Below are 17,151 nucleotides of genomic sequence, written 5' to 3'. Positions count from 1 at the left end.
ACTCTCGGCCCTGGAGGGTGGGGGCGGCGAAGGGACGCCCCAGCCTCGGATCGCCTTCTCCGATTGCTGCTTCTTTGTTCTCTGCGGACAAGTTTCTTTGGCCGAAACTGGGGAGTGAGATCCCTTTCTCTCCCTTGCTGTTACTGATGCTTCAAAAGCATCTGTTTTCGGGGTGGGGGAAACATTAAACTTTCCAAGTGGCACTGGCCTTTCTTGGAATGGTACTTCCGTGGCAGGAGGGAGATTGGCACTTCGGTTGATGACAGCTGGGCAGAGCCGGGCCCCCGGGCTGGGCCAGGGGCCGGACGTGCCCCGTGGGCAGCCGAGCTGGAGGGCCGGGCGGCCGAACCGACGAGCTGCTGGCGCACACCCATCTCCAGGACCCCCGCCGTGGCGACCTTTCCAGGTTTCCCCCTTAGGAGCTCCGGCTGAGAACCCGGCTGGCGGCCCGCAGCTCCCGCTCCTCGCCACGCCCTGCCCTCTAGTATCTTGATTGATGGCTGTAAAGACTTTACATTTTTGTTCCAAGGGTTTTTGCATCTTTGATTTCGGTGTTGGTTTACTGTCCCCAGGTGGCACGTGCTTTGGAAAATGCCCGGCTGGTGTGTGGATCACCTGGACTGGGGCTTCAGTAGACGTGGTCCTGATGATGGGCCGGCCTCGGAGACTTGGCGGTTGGGACAGAACACTTTTTGCTCTCGGTCCCTCCTCAATTCCTTTGCCCTGTCCTGTTGGAGTGTGGACATGGTTGCCGGCTTCCTTCTTCCGAGGCGTGTTAGGAGGATCGAGTTTTTATTCCATCCCTGGGTTGGGAAGATCCGCTGGAGAAGGAAATGGCAACCCACTCTAGTGTTCTGGCCTGAAAAACCTCATGGGCAGAGGAGCTTGGGGGGCTACAGTCCACAGCGTCGGAAGGAGTCACTGACTCGACAACTAAACACACACACACAACAGGCACTGGAGGTAGGGAGCCAGTCACCCTTTATGATCCCCAAAGATGCTTTGGACCACCCCAAACAATAAGGGTACTTGCTATAAGCAAATACAACCAGAATAGAGGGCTTATTCATAGCTCCTATTCCAAAAAATGTCCTTCCTTTTCGGGAAGTGAAAAGCCTGGACTTGAAATGTTGAACAGTCATTCCTCTCTCTGCTTCCAAAACTGGCCAGTGTGTCCCTGCCAGGCTGACTGAAGATTTCCCCTGACTGCCCACCTCTCCTGGACCCCACAGCTCTCCTTGGACATCTAACATGGTAGGGGGTGGGGTCTCTCTAGATTGCAAGTTCTTGAAGCATCTAGACCAGTGTGACGTTTATCTCCCAGGACCGGGCTCAGATCATCATAGTGCATCTACTATAACGCTTTTTATGGAAGCAATGTGGTCACAGTACTTCACACATTTTGAGCTGTTCTGCAGGGGAGCAGAGGATTGGAAACCACTGATTTGATCAGAATAAAAAGGAGTAGGGCATAGAGGAGAAGGCTTTAGAGCCGCCTGCCTCTACTCCCTGGTGGGGTGTGAGTGGATGCTTAGTTTTTGGATGGATATACTTGCTTTGGTGAGGTACATTTTTTCAAGATAAATGAAGAAACCCTTGTGAACTCTATAAGTAGGATAGGATGAGAGAAGGCACTCTTTAAAAAAAAAAATTATATTTTGACTTAGGTGGGGAGGCAGTCTTAGTTGTGGCCCTGGGATATAGTTCCCTGACCAGGGACGTAACGCAGGTCCCAGGTTTTGAGATCAGAGTCTTAGCCACTCTAGCACCAGGGAAGTCCTGAGAAGGTGCTCTTAAATCCACTTCCCTCTCCCTTCTTTTTAAAATGTGCACAAGTCTTGGTGTTTTCCTTCGGTGCAGATGGTGGAGGGTGAAGAATACTAATGTACAGAAGGACATGTGGAGATCAAAGCACTTAAAAATACATCTTTTCATGGAAGCTAATGGAGGACTTTGAGTTTAAATGAAATTTTAAATTGCTGTCCTTAAGAAAAGCACAGGAATGCAGAAATGTGAGTGATTTTATGGGAAGGCACTCTGCTGATTAGACTTGAGAGTGTCTGCCCTTGACTGGTTTGTCTGGAAGGCTTCTGTGTAGAGAACTCTGCTTTTTTTTTTTTTTTTTTTTTCCGATGTCTACCCCTGTGGAGTAGTGTGGACCCAGTGCCTGGGGGAAACATGGCTGAACTAATTGAAATTAGATGGCAGTCTGGTTGGTGAGAGTTTTGTGGAAAAGTACAGCCCATGGGTACCAGTGCTGTGTTTCTTAATAATCTGTGAAAATGCTTTGAAAATGATGAAGTATTGTGTGACATAAAGCTTTTCAAAGAAAAAAAAATAATGAATGACTTAGGAAAGGAGGGGATTGCTAGTGAAAATTGTAAAAATCTGATTTTCCAGGCCAGTAAATGAAAAAGGAAGTAACTTTGTAAGACCTGTTAATAGTCCTGATAAGCAAAATTCTCACAAAGTAACATTCTCCTGGCAGGAACTGCACCCCCCTCACAACCCTTCACCACTTTCAAGTATCTGTCTGCATTTTAAATGGATGTGGAAACTTAGATCAGTAAATTCTCTAGTGTTTTGAATAATTTTTCTCCTCCTAGTTTTTCATTAATTTTGGTAGGTTCTTATGTCCCAGAATTCACTGGGCAGTGGAATACTTGAAAAGCAAGGGGTAGCTTGGAGGTCATGGAAGAGGACATATTTAATTATAAGGTTTGTTGGAAATAGTCTGGGGTTCTTGAGGTTTTTATTTGTTTGCTGAACAATTTTTTTTTTTTTTAATTTATTTTGTTGGTTTGTTTTGTCTCAGAAGGAAGGCAGAATTTAAATCTTGGCCATCGTGGGTAGATCCACACAGGGCATTTTCTGAAAGAGAGCCTCGCCTGGGCTTGTGTGTTGGCACCACTTTCAGTTCTCCTCTGACTTGTGGGCCCTTGGCCTCCATCCTTGTGAAACTTTAGGGTCTATTCATGCCAGGCTGTTAGGACCAGACTCCTGGATTCCCAAAGTGGCTCACACATCAGGCATCTTTCCTCCCTTTATTGGGGGATGAGGGAGTAGCTCCAACATATTAGGAAATGTATCCCCTTTATGCCTCTGGAGAACTGGGTTTAACTTAAAAAAAAAAAAAAAAAATCAAGCCAGTGGGCCTACTTTGTGTGTTTAAATCTGTAATTGGGACTTCACTGGCCAGTCGTGCAGTTATGTACACTTCTTTTTTTGTTTGTTTTAAGTGAAATGCCTGTAATTCCGTTGTTTAACTTTTAGTTTTGAAATGATTGTAGCTTTATGGGAAGTTGAAAAATCGAAGAGAGGTCCCGTGTTCACTTCACTTCAGTCTCCCCCATTGGTAACATCTCACGTATCCCAGGGACGGGGGAGCCTGGTAGGCTGCCGTCTATCGGGTCACACAGAGTCGGACACGACTGAAGCGACTTAGCAGCAGCACGTAACCAGAGCATAGCAGCAGAACCAGTAAATAAACGTTGGTACAATCCAAACCATATTCAGACTTCACCAGTTTTACATGCGGACATTTGGGGGGAGGGCAGTGTAGTATCCTTCGTCTGTGTGGATTCCTGTAGCTACTTCCGCAGTCAAGATACAGAGCTGTTCTGTCACCTCCCAGCTCTTTGCGCCACGCCTTTGTAGTCACGCCTCCCTTAGCCCCGCCCCATCTCTTAAACCTGGTAACTTGTGAGGTTTTTTGGGTGGCTCTTTGCCATCTGTAATTTTGAGAATATTACATACATAGCTTTATGCGGTATGTGGTCTTTTGAGATTAGCATTTTCACTCAGCATAACACCCTTGAGATCCACCCAAACCGTTGCATCATCACTGGTTCATTCCTTTTTATTGCTGAGTAATATTCTATGGTGTTGATATACCAGTTTGTTTAAGCATTTACCCACTAAAAGACACCCAGCTTGTTTTCAGTTTTTGGCTCTTACAGTTGAGGTTGCTGTGAACATTCATGTACAGGTTTTGATGAGGACAGAGTTTTCATTTCTCTAAGACAAATGCCTTGGATTGCGATTGCTGGGTTTTGGGTGGTAAGCATGTGTTTAGTTTTTTCTTTTTTAAAGAAATCATCAAACTTTCCCAGCATGGCTATACTCTTTCACATTCCCACCAGCCATGTGAGAGGTGCAGTTTTTCTGCGTCCACACCACCATTTGTTTATTATTTTAGTCTCCCAGTAAATGTTCTAGTCTCATCATGGTTTTGATTTGCATTCTCTAACGGCTGATGGTATTGGACATCATGTGGTTATTTGTCATCTGTGTGTCCTTTATGGTGAAATGTCTGCTCCTGTCTTGCCCATGTTCTAAGTGTATTTTATTTTATTTTTTTTGCTATTGAGCTTTGAGAATTCTTCATATAGTCCAGATATGAGTCCTTTGTCAGATTTGTGGCTTGTGTATATATTTTTTTCCAACATGTAGCCTGTCTTTTTGAACTTTTAACAGGATCATTTAGAGGACAAAATTTTTAAAAATTTTGCTAATATCCAGTTTATTGATTTTTTTTTTTTTTTTTTGCTTTTATGAACTGTGCTTTTGGTGTCACATCTAAGAACATTTTGCCCAAGTTAATTTCCCAAAGATTTTCTGTTTTTTAAAAGTCTCATAGTTTTACGTCTTCAAACTGCAGTTCCCTTATACCCTCTTAATAATGTGTATGTCTTGCTATCCATGTTATCAACCATCTCTTAGGTGTCGATTGTGTATTTTAGTGCTCTGGAAGCCCACCGGTGAATCAGATATAGTTCCCGCTCTCCCAAGCTCACTATTGGCGCAGTGGTGTGCAGACATTCCCAGGTGTTACTTGTCAGTATAGAGAAGAGCAAGGGAGAAGTATGTGGGAACCGAGAGAAGAGAAGCCTCAGGGAGTTCCCCTCTGATCCGGTGTCAGGGAGGGCTTCCCTGGGCGTGTTGCCCGAGCATGGTGAGAAGGCAGTGGGTTCTTACTTCGATCTAGGTTTTGAGTATTTTACTGGCATGAATTCTTCCGTGTAAGTTACCCAGGTTCTTGAGCACGGGCTGAAAGACTCTGAGTAAACCGAGTGGTTGAGGACTCTTTTGAACAGCACGTGGCATACTAGCCTTTAAAAGGAAGTACTTAAAACTGAATAGCATAAAAAGTATGAGTAAGATTGAATAGATTTAAAGTTAGAATATGTGTCAAAATGAAAAAAGCAGTAGTATTTTGGATTGTTTAGGTCGGATAGATCTGGTTTGCTTCTTGGCCCTGCCACCTCCTTGCTGTGTGAGCTCAGCAAATGTGACCTGTGCAGCCTCACAGAGACAGTGGAGACAGTCATAGTGCTCACCTGGGGGTGGAGGGTGCAGGTGAAATAAAATGATGCATATATAGTACTTAGCACAGTGCTGGGCACAGTCAATAAACGCCTATTATTATTTTAAAATAGCAGGAGATAAATGATTTTGTTTTGTATATTCTCATTTCTTTCTCTGAGAAACTGGAATACCAGCTCTTAATCGAAGCTTAAAAAAAGCCATAGAAATTTGTCTTTTCACACTTGGGAACACAGTTGTGTACTAAATACTATTTATTCTAAAAATTATTTAAGTATAGTTGATTTACAATATTGTGTTAATTTATGCTGTACAGCAAAGTTATTTATGTATATATATTCTTTTTCATATTTTTTCCATGATGCCTTATTACAAGATATTGAATATAGTTCCCTGTGCTATACAGTAAGACCTTGCTGTTTGCAAATATTTATTGAGATTAGAAGCTAGGATACTCTGTTCACAATCTAGTATTCCCTATAGAATATACCTTCCCCTGCTGCTGCTGCTGCTGCTAAGTCGCTTCAGTCGTGTCTGACTCTGTGCGACCCCATAGACGGCAGGACACCAGGCTCCCCCATCCCTGGGATTATCCAGGCAAGAATACTGGAGTGGGTTGCCATTCCCTTCTCCAATGCATGAAAGTGAAAAGTGAAAGTGAAGTCTCTCAGTCGTGTCGACCCTCAGCGACCCCATGGACTGCAGTCTTCCAGGATCCTCCGGCCATGGGATTTTCCAGGCAAGAGTACTGGAGTGGGGTGCCATCGCCTTCTCTGTACCTTTCCCCTACTTCTAAACAAATTTCTTTTTTAGAATTTATGTAAAAAAATTTTTTTGGCTGCACTCGTGGCCGAGCACACAGGCTTAGTTGTCCCGCAGCATGTAGTTAGCTCCTAGACCAGGGATGGAACTTGCATCCAGATTCTTATCCACTGGGCCAACAGGAAAACTCCTAAACCAAGATTTTCTGAGTAAAGAGCAATTTCCTCTGTGCCCTGACCACAGGAGGTGTGTGCGGTCCCAAGCTAGTTCAGAGCTCGGTGGTGGTGTCACTAAGACACTAAGTCATGTCTGACTTTTGCGACCCCATGGACTGAAGCCCGCCAGGCTCCTCTGTCCATGGGATTCTCCAGGCAAGAATACCGGAATGGGTTGCCATTTCCTTCTCCAGGGGATTTTCCTGACCTAGAGCTCAAACCTAGGTCTCCTGCATTGCAGGCAGATTCTTTTACCGACTGGACTGAGTCCTTTATTACCCGAAGTACAGTACATCAGGGCTGATGTCACCAGGACGTGTCTCAAACTTCACTCCCGGCGGCTCCCTTTCCTTTCCCTTGATGACCAGGTTGTTTATTTCCCAGAGGAAATGGACTGGGCTTCAGATGTAGAATTGTGGCGCGGTGGTTCTCAAACGTGGGTGGACCTGGGAATCATCAGGAGGGCTTGTTTTAAGCCAGACTGCTGGGCCCCACTGGCTGTTTCTGTTTCACCAGGGCTTGGAGAGGGCCTCAGAATTTGCACTTCAGACAAGTTTCCAGGGGCCACTGTTGCTGCTGGTTCTGGTTCGGGGACCACATTTTAAGAAGGACTATTTTAGGGCATAGCCTCCCCCCAACCCCATAAATTAGCCTAGACTGGTGCTTTACTCTTTGGAACTGAGTCTGTTCCTGTTTAATAGTTGAGATTAACGTCAGTTTGATTTCTGTGGCTCCTGGCTGATGTGCCTGATTGCATCCTCTAATCCCTCCTCCACGCCTTCCCCCTTCACCACCACAACTTTTCCATTGTCTTTTGACCTCTCACTCCTTGGAAGACATGTGAGATTAGGGTACATGGTGACCAAGTGCCGGCGATATTGCCTTGGCCAATTCACTTATGTAAAATAAATGTGTTACTAATGCTTATATCCTGATGTTAGGTGAGGCTTACCTGAGATAATGCATGTGAAAGGGCCACATAAGAGGTAAAGCATGGTGCAAAATTTATTTTTTATTATTTTGAGCGTCCTTGATTTCCCTTTGAAAGAGTATCCTAGGATTTTGGGGGTGGACTGATGCTGAGTCTCACTGCTGCTGAGGGCACCTGGTAAGACAGCAGGGACATTGTAGAGTGGCTTCCTACAGTGGACCGTTTGGGCTCGGGTCTCTAAGGGCCTTCCGAGTTGTGATGTGTTGGAGGCACATTGATATATAATTGTCATGACCAGAGAAGAGTTCAGAGCTGGAAAAAAGCTGGAGCGGATGCTGCACTGTTAAGGAAGTTCACTTCCTCACAGTAGAGAAATAGAATTCCATGATTTTTTTTTTTTTCCTGGCAGCTTAAACTGGCCCCTGTTTTTTGTTTTTTTTTTTTTTAAGTTCTAGATCTCCTCCGTCCACGGTAACCGCTAGCCACATGTGGCCATCTAAAATTAATGAGCATTAAATGAAATTAAACCTTCAGTTTAGTTTAGCCACGATTCAGGTGCCTAAGAACCATTTCCAATCATCACAGCAAGTTCCACTGGCCAGTGCTATTCTAAAAAGATACTAACCCTGTTTGTCTGAAGGTAGCATCACTGGGCTTCTTATTGTGGGACCAGGACATGTTTCTGAGTGAAATGTACCACTCCTCCTTGGAGGTCTGGTGTGGACTGATGGGGAGAAAATACCACGGGGGATACTCCACTGTCAGCTTGAACCTCACTTTGCCACTTGGCGTTTCTGAGACTCTCTACTTGGAAGGTAGGTCAGTGAGGCATCTGGGAGTGGAGCTTACCAACGTAGCAGGCTGCTGTCAAGGGAGTGGGGTCTACTGTTTCTCGGGGGTATTCCTAGATTTGTTTGTGGGGTTCTTTCAGGAATCTGGTCCTTGAGAGAAACAAATGGAAGTGTCAGGGTGGGTTTAGCCCTGAGATGCCCCTCTCCTGGAGAGGGATTTAGCCCCAAGATGCCCCTCTCCTGGGGAGGGATTTAGCCCCGAGATGCCCCTCTCCTGGGGAGGGATTTAGCCCCGAGATGCCCCTCTCCTGGGGAGGGATTTAGCCCCAAGACGTCCCTCTCCTGGGAAGGGCTTTAGCCCCGAGATGCACCTCTCCTGGGGTGGAATGTAGCCCTGAGATGCCCCTCTCCTGGGGCGGAATTTAGCCCTGAGATGCCCCTCTCCTGGGGTGGGATTTAGCCCTGAGATGCCCCTCTCCTGGGGAGGGCTTTAGCCCTGAGAAGCCCCTCTCCTGGGGAGGCCCTGCTGTCAGCTCCTCCACCTCGGGTCAGCTGCTTCTTCGCACCAGCCTGTGCCAGTGGGTGGCGGGCGGGGGGCTCGCTCATCTGGTTCAGGGCGCCGGTTTGGACTTGCTCGGATGCCATTCCCCACTGCGTCATTCTCGCTGTTGCTGCCTTTGAAGGTGTTCCGCAGACTGTCGAGCGCTTCTCCTTCCTCACCTGCACCCGCTCAGTCACCAGGTGGGCCCCAGGAAGTCTCCTGGACCCATCCCCTTCCTTCACGTGTCCCCACCGCCCCGCTGGCTGGACTCCTGTGACCTGGGCTCGTGTGGGAGCCACGCGATAGGCACTCCCCTCTCTGCTGTCTCACACCTCTTCCGATGAGCCCTGTCCTCCCCACCACCCCTCTCAGAACAGGCAGAGCCAGACAAGGATGGCAGGTGTCCTGTCTTCATGCCTGCTCTGCCTCCTCAGTGTGAGGTGGGGCCCACACACGCCCCATAGCCCTGCGCCTCCCTGCCTGCTCCTGGCATGTCCCTGCCAGTGGCCACTGCTCAGCTGTAAGGGCTGCTCTGGGAAGGGAGGCCCAGGCGTGGGGCCCTGGAGCAGGTGTGGGCCCGCCTTGCCCTTCCTCACAGGAGCCGTGCTCTGAAGGGCTCTGAGAACCAGGTTTCTCGTGAGTCAGTCTTTCTGTCTGGGCAGTCTGGGGAAAGGAGGGAATGTCATATTCTCTTGTTTCCTGAGGGATGGGCTCCTAGTATCATGGCCACCAAGTTGTTCATCCTGGTGATGGGGGAAAATTTGGTTGAAAGATGTGAGGGCAATTTATTCATTCATACGAACTCTTAATTTATAATCAACCCTTATTTTAGGATGGTAGGTTTGTTTTCAGTGCTTGATATTGCAGGCAGTACTTTACTAGCTTTGTGCTTATCTCTTTGCAAATGTGCTAATATATATCTAATATAAATTTCTAGAACGATAACCACATATGAGTACATTTTGAATGTTAATGGATATAGCCAAGTTACCTTCCAGAGGTTCTGTTTTTTTCCATAAATTCTCCTCAAGTCAGTTTTGTTCAAATTTTACCACCTGATAAAGAAAAAAACTGTTATATTTTAAATTTTTATTTATTTATTATGAGTGGCATTTAGCATCCTTTTATACATTTATAAACTATTTGTATCTGTTTTCCTGAGAACTTTCTATTTATGTGAAACTTTTGCATGTTGATTTGCAAGATCTCCTTATACCTTGAAGGATGAACCATTAATTGTCAAAGAAAAAGATGTGAGGGCAGACAAGAGGGCCTCTCTGGGGTCTTTTTTGAGGGACGGGTCAAGAAGGAGGAAAGGGTAGAAACAGAGACTAGGAAATGTTCTTTTTCAGAATTACGGAACCTTGTGGATGCAGTAGACATTTGTTTGTGTGTTAAACTCCCTGCAGAACACACCTAACTCCACTCTAGTTTCTGAAAAAAGAAGTGGTCTAATGTTCCTTTGACTAGAAGAGGAAAAGAAAATGCCTTCTGAAATCACAGTAGGCTTAAATGAAGGCACCTGGGAAAGTACTGTAACCAGCAGCCCAGTACCATTTACCCGAAACCCTGAAAACAGTGGGGATTGTGAGGGTAAGAAGCTGGAGGTTTGTTAAAGGCGAGGGGTCCCCAACCCCCAGGCCATGGGCCTGTAGTGGTCCGTGGCCTGTTAGGAACTGGGTGAGCAGCGGGTGAGCCAGCAAAGCTTCGTCTGTATTTACAGCCGCTCTCCATCGTTTGCATTACCTCCTGAGCTCCTCCTTCTGTCAATCAGCTGTGGCATTAGATTCTCAGAGGTGCTCGAACCCTACTGTGAACTGCGCATGTGAGGGATGTAGGTTGCCGGTTCCTTCAGAGAATCTAATGTCTGATGATCTGTGTTGGTGAGGCTGGCCTTGGGGAGTGGCTGCCACTGTCTCCCATCGCCTCCAAATGGGACTGTCTAGTTTCAGGAAAACAAGCTCAGGACTCCCCCTGATTCTGCAGTATGGTGAGCTGTATAATTATTTCAGCTGTATAAAGTAATAATAATAGAAGTAAGGTGCACAGTCAGTGCCGTGGGTCTGGACTGTGGCAGGGCCTAGTAGAGACAGCTTGTTTCTGTCCTCTGTACTGAGAAGAGGCCGGAGGTGACTGGATGATTTGGGATTGGGTCATCTGGAGACTCCTTCATTCATTAACCTGGCCCCAGGGCTGGGGTGCACTTCAAGGCTAGGTGTGCAGACTGGAGCTCCTGCAAGTGGCCTTTCCTCTCAGCATCAAACTAGTCAGAATTCTTACATGGTGGCTCAGAGCTCCAGCTGTGAGTGTCCCAGCAAACAAGGTAGAAACTGCTCTGCCTTTTATGTTAGTCTGCATCCACTAATCCCAAACTCCCAATCCATCCCTCCAACCAGTCTCCTTGGCAAATACAAGTCTGTTCTCTACGTCTGACATAGAGAAGTTCGTTTAAGTTGAGATAAGTTCATTTCTGTCATATTTTAGATTCCACACGTAAATGATATCATATGATACTTGTCTTTCTCTTTCCAACTTCACTTAGTATGATAATCTCCACCCAATAGCCATGATTCTTGTTCCATTTCCCCATTCTCGTAAAAGAAGCCAAAATGTATTGGACATACACTTTGTGCTGGAACAACTGCTTGTAGCCCTTGCTGTTGTCTCAGTTAAGCTTTATAACAGCCCTGTGTAGTAGGTCCTATTATCCCCAATTATTAATACCAATGTAATGGCCAACAAGAAGTTAACTCGTTTGCTCTAGTTCAGGTAGTTTAATATATGGCAGAGCCTGGATTTTTACATTGTTTAAGAATCAACGTACATTGTTTAAGAAGGAGATTTGCCAAAATAAAATGAAAAGCATGGCACATCCTTCCTTTCCATTTAGTGGATATTTTCTCCTCTGTCATTTTTATTCTTTAAACCTTTCTAATACTCTCGTCTTCTGGCTTGAGAGCATCATTCTCTTTTCCTTTCAGTCATCATTTCTTACATCCTTCCCTTTGTCCAAATGTTGCCTGACTTCCTGCTGGGCTAGTTATTACAATTTCTTTTCTTCCCACCTCTTAAAAGTAATCTCACGGAGCCTTTTTGCCAATCACATCACTGTTGATTTGTGTTCCTTTTTATAACAAGGGCAAGAAAATGCATTCCTGTGCAGGTGTTTTCTAGAGAGGCTGCTCTCTCTCTTCAGATGCATTGCCTTCAATCAGCAGGATTCGTTCATCTGATAGAGTTCAAGCAGGGCTTTGCATCAAAGGGGCTGTGTGTGTCTTCTCTGTAAGTTTCACCAGCTTCTGAGGGCTGTGGGCATATCTTTCTTTGTCTGGGCAGGGAGGTGACTCATTTTCAGGTATGACTGGCTTGCAGCCATTTTCATCTTAAAGTTATCCTTAAGTTTCACATCTTTTCCTGGAAGAGGTTATAGAACAGAGTAGTTGTTCTCAAAGTGGTGTCATGTGGAACACCGGGGGGTTTCTGAGACCTAATAACTATCTACATAATAATATTAAGACTACTAAGATGTGTGTCTTTTCCACTGTATTGATGTTTGTACTGATGGTACAGAAGCAACAGTGGGTAAAACTACAGGCAGATCGATATGAATCAAGGCAGTGGAAATCAGGCCGCTTCTAACCAACATGGTATAGAAAGCCCATTTCACTTAAGAATGTTCTTGTTGAAGTGGTACAAATGATCAATTCTATTAAATCTCCAGGCTCAAGTACATCTTTTCAGTATCGTGTGTGACCAAGTGGGAAGTACACATAAAGTACTTCTGTTGCAAAGGGAAGAAGAGTCCTTGTGTGACAAGCACTTGAGTCCTGAGTTTAACTAGCAGCTTGTCTCAGGTTTAGTTGAAAGAACAATGGACAGACAATGGTTATTCTGAGTTAGGTATTTGATAGCTGCTGTTTTCTCAGAAGTGAATAAAGGGAGACGTCAAGAAAATCAATGGACAGTATTTGCGACTGATGGTAAAACTCAAGCTTTCAAGTGAAAATTAGAATTTTGAAAAACTTGCATTTGCCAACTGTGAGCTTGACAGCTACCCAATATGTGAAAGAGTTTTCTGATGATTGTGATCTGTGGTGAATTAACAAATGTGATTTTCTTGATATTGCTTACTTGAAATATTTCCATGTATGGAAGATTTTGCATAGGTCAGTGAACCATTATTTTTCTATGACCAACGGATGATGTTAGCAAATCCTGCATTGATAAAGAAAATTCCAAAGTGAAAGGTGGACTGATAGATTATAACATAACAGAATAGAGAGAAATATCTGGGAAACATTCACCTGAAATGGCTTTTTAAAAAGCTTATTTTTTATTGAAATGTAGTTGATTTGCAATGTTGTGTTATTTTCAGGTATACAGCAAAGTGATTCAGTTCTATTATCTATTCTTTTTCAGATTCTTTTCTTATATAGGTTGTAAAATATTGAGTACAGTTACCTTTGCTATACAGTGGGTCCTTGTTATTTATCTATTTTACATATAGTAATGTGTATGTATTATCCCCAGATTCCTAATTTATCCCTCCCTTCCACTTTTCCCCTTTGGTAACCATAAGTTTGTTTTCTAAGTCTGTGAGTCTGTTCAATCTTTTGTAAGTTCATTTGTATCATTTTTTAAGATGACTTATTGATATACTTTACCTTGGTATGACAGTCTCTAGGTCCATGATGTTGCTGCAGATAACATTATTTCATTCTTTTTTTATGGCTGAGTAACATTCCGTTGTCCCTGGAGAAGGAAATGGCAACCCACTCCAGTATTCTTGCCTGGAGAATTCTATGGACAGAGGAGCCTGGTGGGCTACAGTCCATAGGGTTGCAGAGTCAGACACGACTGAGCAACTGACACACACACAACATTTCATTGTGTGTGTGTGTGTGCACATCTTCTTTATCTATCCATCTGTTGATGAACATTTAGATTGCTTGCATGTCTTGGCTACTGTAATAGTTCTACAGTAAACATTCAAGTAGGTCTAGTCTATCTTTTGAATTATGGTTTTCTCTGGATATATGCCGGAGAAGGCGATGGCAGCCCACTCCAGTACTCTTGCCTGGAGAATCCCATGGATGGAGGAGCCTGGTAGGCTGCAGTCCATGGGGTCCGCGAGGAGTCGTACATGACTGAGCAACTTCACTTTCACTTTTCACCTTCATGCATTGGAGAAGGAAATGGCAACCCATTCCAGTTTTCTTGCCTGGAGAATCCCAGGGACGGGGGAGCCTGGTGGGCTGCTGTCTATGGGATCGCACAGAGTCGGACATGACTAAATCGACTTAGAAGCAGCAGCAGCAGCAGCAGGAGCTGGATATATGCCCAGTAGTGGGATTGCTGGATCATATGATAGCTCTATTTTTAGTTTTTTGAGGAACCTCCAAACTGGTCTCCATATTGGCTTCACCAGTTTACTTTCGCACCAATAGTATAAGGAGGGTTTCCTTTTCTGCACACCTCTAACGTGTATTATTTGTAGACTTTTTGATGATGGCCATTCTGATTGGTGTGAGGTGATACCTCATTATCGTTTTATTTCCTTTTCTCTAATAATTAGTGATGTTGAGCATCTTTTCATGTGCCTTTTGGCCATCTCTGTGTTTTATTTGGAGAAATGTCTATGATATGGTTTTATAATGCACATTGCAACTACCTTTAAAGAATTATCACTTGCTGTGTTTTGGTATAGTTTCAAAGAATAGTCACAAATATATGAGAAGGGTATTAAAATACTTTTTCCAACTGTGTGTTTGAATGAGACCAGATTTTCTTCATCTTCTTCACCTAAAAAATGTGTAGCGGTAGATTGACAGCAGAAGCAAACGTTAGAGTACAGCTGTCTTCTGTTAAGCCAAACATTAAAGAAATTGGCAAAATTATAAAACAACACCATTCTTCTTACTGCTTTTTGTTTTAGAAATGAGTGTTTCTAATGTGTAACTTATACTGGGTTTATTGTTTTTAAATGGTTGACATATATTTTAAAAATGTAAAGGGGAGCACTTTTTTCCTTTTTGAGTGGCAAAGACTATAGATTCTGGAGCCAGACCAGCTGGGCTTTTTTGCCATTTACTAGTTATGTAAGTTTCTAGCAAGTTATTCTCTGTGCCTTAGTTTCCTTATTTGATAAATGAAGATAAGCCTCATAAAGCTATTAGGAGGACTAAATGAGTTCATGTGAGTTCCTCAATGCCCTTCACGTAGGAAATGTTCAGCAGTGTTTGGTTACTTCCATTTCCCTCTTTCCAAGACATGTAGTTCATTTGCCTCCAGGAAATTGTATTTTGCAGCATGTTTCCCTCTTTTCTAGTATAAATTGGGGGTTCTTATTACAAAACATAAATAGACTCACAGACCTAGAGAGTGAACTTATGGTTACCAGAGGGTAAGGGTGGGGGGAAGGGATAATTAGGGAATTTGGGACCAACATGTACACTTGCTATATTTAAAATGGATCACCGACAAGGGCCTACTATGTAGCACAGGAAACTCTACTCAATGTTATGTGGCAGCCTGGATGGGAAGGGCGTTTGGGGAGAATGGATATATGTATGGCTGAGTCCTTTGCTGTCCACCTGAAATTAATCACAACATTGTTAATCGGCTATGCTCCAATACAAAATTAAAAGTTAAAAAAAATAAGTCATCAGATGTGAATTAAGGGAAATTGAACAGCAGAAATAAAAGCAATGTCACAGACCTTAAAAAAATAAATAAATTGTGGTTTTTCTACTGGTGTTATTGTGTGTGAACTTCATGAATTCAGTGTGTGTGCATTCTTCTTGACCTAGCTCTGTAGCTCTTGACAGATTCTTTGAAAGGTGTTGTCCGTGATCCCAAACATGCAGGTGAAAGAGAGGAAGGAGGTAAGCGTGGCCCAGCAGATCCAGTGTGTGTGCCCTGAGAGGGATGTGGGACTCTCTCCCTGCTCACTGCTCCACGCCACCGTCCAGCTGCTTGTGTCGTTACGTTTCTGTACCGGTGAGCAGTCCTCCACTTTGTACAGCTGTCTCTCTCAAGCATGTCATATTTGTCACAAGCCTCGTACTGGGCACTCTTTTGTCCTGACAGATACTCAACGTCATAGATCTTTGTGGAATGTATAGATGAGTTGTTTAGTCGCTAAGTTGTGTCTGACTCTTTGTGATCCCAGGGACTGCAGCCTGCCAGACTCCTCTGTCCATAGAATTTTCCAGGCAAGCATACTGGAGCAGGTAGCCATTTCCTTCTCCAGGGGGTCTTCCCGACCCAGGGGCTGAAGCTGCGTCTCCTGCATCGGCAGGCGGGTTATGTACCACTGAGCCAATAGGGAAGCCCATACATAAGGAGATGAGCGAATTAGTGAGTGATTCCGCACGGTGCTGCTAATCCAACTCACAGACCCATGAGCTTTTGTAACTCATAGGAGTTATAAGAAACCCAGATACTATCACAAATACCCACGTGTTTTAAAATATCATTTAAATTCTGTGGTGTGCTTTGGAACAGTCCAAGTTGAGTTTGCATCTCAACCTTAAGGCCGTGAGCTTTGTGACTCAGAGTGCCATTCCTGCTTTTGTTTAGGTGAAAAGGAGATAATGAAACCTAATTCTCAAGGATGTGAGAATTATCTGATGTAGTGTTTGTACCATATCGTGCTCAATAATGTTACTTTCTATGCCTTCCTTCCCTGTAATTAGATAGCTGCTTGTCATGTTTGGCTTGCTGACATAGTTGGCCATGTGATTTCTGAGTTTCAGAGGTAGACATATTTATTGTATAATATGATAGGCAGTTTCCCAGGCTTTTTTTCATCATATTGAATTAGATGTATTTTTTGTATGATTGCTTTGTTATTGTATCTTTATAACAATATTTTAGATGTAACTGAAATAGTCATTGGAGAAGGCAATGGCAACCCACTCCAGTACTCTTGCCTGGCAAATCCCATGGACAGAGGAGCCTGGTAGGCTGCCGTCTGTGGGGTCGCACAGAATCGGACATGACTGATGCGACTTAGCAGCAGAAATAGCCATATTCCCTTATGCTAACCGTCATTCAGGTTAGCAGTTATGAAATAACGGGGCACCAAAACTATCAATTTCAAATATAAATTTATGAAAAAGTAACAATTTATGCAAAGAATTCTTCACTTTAAAGGAGTAAATGCAGATTAGTTGGTTGGCTAATTTTAGGAAAACTTGTCACTTTTAATTGTTTATCATCATTTTGCTTCATAAATCTAACACGTTTTGACTTAAAACATGATTGAATTATAAAATTTCAGTTTACCACAACTTTTCAGTTCATGTGTTGTACAAGATCTTATATGAAAGAGAAGTCCAGGCTTCCCAACCCTGATTCTGCATTCAAATCAGTTGTGAAGTGTGGCTCTCCAAAATTCATTTCTGGTCCACACTTGAGGTGATCTTGATGTTATAGGTCTGACATGGGGACTTGGAGGTGACATTTTAAAAATGTCCCTGAGTACTTTGATGCACCACGGGCCTGGAATTCATTGTTAAAGTGGAGACACTACTGTGAAAATAATAGATGGCTAAATGAGAGAGGTGGGAGGGGCGGCTTCAT

The 17,151-nt window shown here is 44.0% G+C and overlaps 1 protein-coding gene across 7 annotated transcripts in view; it reads left to right on the top strand.

Annotated features, from left to right (window-relative positions):
• Nucleotides 1-17,151, top strand: part of AMOTL1 (angiomotin like 1) — a 192,630-nt gene that overhangs the window by 77,521 nt on the left and 97,958 nt on the right. The window lies entirely within an intron of this gene.

This window comes from Bos taurus, chromosome 15 (assembly GCF_002263795.3).
Source record: "Bos taurus isolate L1 Dominette 01449 registration number 42190680 breed Hereford chromosome 15, ARS-UCD2.0, whole genome shotgun sequence".
Classification (NCBI taxonomy): domain Eukaryota; kingdom Metazoa; phylum Chordata; class Mammalia; order Artiodactyla; family Bovidae; genus Bos; species Bos taurus.
This window is presented reverse-complemented; position numbering and strand designations above follow the sequence as displayed.